The sequence below is a fragment of the Balaenoptera musculus genome, chromosome X (genome assembly GCF_009873245.2).
Source record: "Balaenoptera musculus isolate JJ_BM4_2016_0621 chromosome X, mBalMus1.pri.v3, whole genome shotgun sequence".
Lineage (NCBI taxonomy): Eukaryota > Metazoa > Chordata > Mammalia > Artiodactyla > Balaenopteridae > Balaenoptera > Balaenoptera musculus.
Window position 1 is genome coordinate 113,889,038 of NC_045806.1, and position 3,989 is coordinate 113,893,026.

A 3,989-nucleotide genomic window follows, 5' to 3' on the forward strand; every position below is an offset into this window, starting at 1 on the left:
AGGTCCATCACCTTGAACTGGAAGTGAGCACTGCATTTGAAAACAATAAAAAATAAACATTTCAGGTTGTTAATTTTCTACCATTTTGAATTTCACATTCTCTTGATTTACTTAGAATAAGCACAGCTGTAAGAAATCCTAGAGATCATCTAATAGAGCACTCTTCCTTTAAAAATGGGCAAAGAAATGAGAACTTCCCCAAGGTTGTGAATCTATTTAGGGGAAGATCCTATACAAAAGTCAGGATCTCTTGCCTCCTAGTCCAATTCTCCTCCCACTGAAAATAAGTAGATAAATATCTACCATAGGTACCAAGGTTATAAACTTTGTCTGTCTGGGACCATCCTATGCCCCTTTCCTCCTCTTACAAGAAAACAGTCTCTCCTTGTATTTAAAGCCCATCTTTCTACCTGGACTTTGATCCCATCCTCTCCTCTTGCTTTCTCCAATATTTTATATTATTAACAATATCTTCTTTTTGTAGTATATTCAGTCTCTTGCTCTGAACTGGATCCTTTCCATTGGCCTTTAATCATGTTGAAATCTATTCCTTCAAGAAAAAGGAACAACGAAGTCAGTCAACCGCTCATACTCTCACTCCCAGATTCTGCTCAATCTTTCCACTCTCTTTCACCTCCAAACTCTTGCAAAGTCCTTCTCACATTGTCCGTACTTTCCCTTTCTCCCATCCTGCTGGAGTCTGCCTCTGGCCTCATCCCTTCAGCAAACATCTCTCACTAAAGTCAATTATGACTTGCATGCTACTAAATCCAACAGGAATTTTTCAGGCATCAGATTCTCCCACTTCTCAGCAGCATTTGACCCAGGTGATGGGTTCCACCATCTTGGAACATGTTCTTCTTTGGGCTGTAGGGTCCTGACGCTCTCCTGATGTTTATCCTCCCTCCTTTGCCATTCTTTCTCAGTAATGTCTGCTGGCTCATTGCTTCCACCTGGCCGGTAAATGTTGCAGTTACACGAGCAGGCCTTTGTTCTTCTTTTTGTTCCCCCGTATTTTTTAGAGTGGTTTAGTTCTTTTTTATGTCTCACTCTCCGCTCTCCCTGGGTGAGTCAGAGCCCAAGGCTTCAATGACCGTCTACATAACATCGGCTTCCAAGTTCATAGCTCCAACTCAGACCTCTCTCCCTACTGACTACTACCATCCCTTCTTAGATAGCTCAAAGATTCCTCAAAATCAACATGTTCAGACAGAAATCTTTATTTCCTCTCGTAAAGAAGACACACCTGCGATGTTTCATAGCTCAGTGAAAGGCACTCTAATCAATCAAGTTATGCAACCCGCAAACCTAGGAGTTATCCTTGAAACCCCTCATTCCCTATATCCAATTCGGTATCAAATCTGTCAATTTTATTTTCTAAATACTACATCTTGAATCCATCCACTTCTCTCTGCTTCCACCTCAACCCCCAGATGCAGCGACCATCATCTCTCCCCTAGACCACATGAGCAGCCCTCCAACTGGTCTATTCACGGCCATGTGCTCCTCCATCCTTTCTCTATACTGCGGCCAGACAGAGGTTTTCAAAATGCACATCTGGGGATTTCCCCGGCAGTCTAGTCGTTAGGATTCTGTGCTCATACTGCCGAGGGTGCAGGTTCAACCCCTGGTTGAGGAGCTAAGATTGTGCAAGCTGTGGGATATATAAAATATAAATGAAAAAAGAAAACAAATGCATACCTGATTATGTCACTTCCCACTCCCTCCCCTTCCCCACTCTCCTCAACACACATCTCCATAAAACCTTTAAATAGCTTCCTCTTCTTCTGCTGCTTAGGAAAGAGACAAAATTCTTCAATAGGGCCTGCAAAGCCCTTCTTGCTCTGGCCCCTGCTTACCTTTCCAGCTCACCTTGCACCACGCTCTCTCTTCCACTGTCTCCATTCCTTTTCCCTATGACTCATATTTCCCAGGCCCTTCCCGCCATAGGGCTGCTGCACATGCTGTTTCCTCTGCTTGGACCAGTCATCCCTCCCCTCTTTGCATGGTTAACTCCTTCTCAACCTCTTGGATCTCAGCTGGAGCATTATTTGCACAAGGAAGACAACCCTACCTTTGCTGATGAAGTCAGGGTTCCTTATCACAGGCTCTCCTGCACCAGATATTGATTCATTACCATTGTGGTTGTCTATTTGTGTCAATACCTGAATAATTTCTCTCCCTCCACTACTCATTCATTCACTCAACAAATATTTACTGAGCCCCTACTATATACCAGGCATGATTTTAGAAGGGGCAACCAACTGTAAACAAATAAATATGCAATATGACGTCCAGAGGTGAAAAGTGCTGTGAAGAAATAGGACGTGGGGTAAGAGGACAGAGAGTGGGAGACGCTGCTGACGTGGATAGGATGATGAAGGAAGGCTTCTCGGAAGAAGTGACTGAGCCCAGGTTTAAATGAAGGGGAGGGCAAGTCAGGAGGGTGTCAGGGGGGTGGGCATCCCGGGGAGAGAAAACAGTCAGTGTGAAGACAGCAGGGTGTTTAACCTGTTCAAGGACCAGTCAGGAGTGAGTGGGGCTGGAGTGGAGCAAAGGGGTCGGTGGTAAGAGATGAGGACAGACAGCAAGGTGGGGGTGGGGTGGGGGCGGGTCACGGGCCAGGAACAAACACCACTGGAAGATTTTCAACAAGGAGTGACAGGATTCGATGCATGTCCTCAAACGATCACTCTGGCTGTCTTGGGGTGAAGGATTAGAAAGGGCAAAGGGTGGGAGTACTGAGTCAGTTAGAAGGCTGTGGTCCCGGGGAGAAATGATGGGGGTTTGGACGAAGGTGAGCAAGGTGGAGGTGGCGAGAAAGGATGGAAACCATCAACAGGTTTCCTTCTCACTTAGAGGAAAAGCCCACAGCCTAAGCGTGGCCGGAGAGGCTGTCTGTGCTGTGGCCCCATCTCTCCTCCCTCCGCCTCTCCAGCCGTGCTGGCCACCTCGTCCTTCTGTGAACAAGCCAGGTGTGAACCCGCCTTTTGTATTAGATGTTCCCTCAGATATCAGGAAAGCAGGTATCAACATGGTTTTCCCCCCCGGGGTTCTGATCAAACGTCACCTTATCAGAAAATTCTTTCATGACCGCCTTGGATAAATGAGACACTTCCTATTCCCTGTCTCTGCTTCATTTTCCTGATTAATTTCTCCTTGTAGTACTTACTGCCATCTGACAAGTCCATATAACGTACAAACATAAAACGTGTGTGTATTTATTCCAGGAAGGCAGGGATTTGGTCTGTTTTGTTCACTATGGAACAGAACTCCCAGAATAGTGCCTGGCATATAGTAGGTGTTTAATAAATATCTGTTAAGTTAATATGATTGAAACAGAGAATGGGAGAAAAAAGAACGGCTCCAGGCTTTGGGGTCTGAATGATGGTGCCACTTACTGAGGTACTATTGAAGATTTTTCAGAACGAGGACTGGGACTCCTTTGCTCCAAACCTGCAGCTGGAGTCCTGAACTGCTTCATCTCTTGCCAGTTTGGAGAAGTCCTCAATCTCTCTGGGCCCATGGAAGCCTGAGAAAGTCCAGAATCCTAGGGGGCTGGGCTCCGTTTCTCTTCCCAAGGGGAGAGAGGAAGAAACTAGAGATCAGCCAAGCTTTCTCTCGGTTCCAGAGAGTGAAAGTCACATCACTTGGATCCCAGCCCCACCACTGAGGCTTCAGACATTACTACTCTGTGTGTGGTTTCCGGGCAAACAATTGGCCGCCCACTTTAAGAGACAATATCACTAAGTGCTTTTTTTTTAATGCAAAAAGAAAGAAATAAAAAAAAAGAACTACCTATTTTCCTCATTCCTGCAGGTGCCCAACCCGATTGACTTGTTGGAGTACATTTTCTGCATTCTTAATAGATAGCTAGCAGGAAATGCCTCGTTTAGGCTCTGCTAGAGGGGTAGAAAGTAGCAAGGGGAGGGCACAAGATCGCCAGGCCCTGCTCGGGCCAGCACTGAGCTGCTCTAAAACGGGCCAGG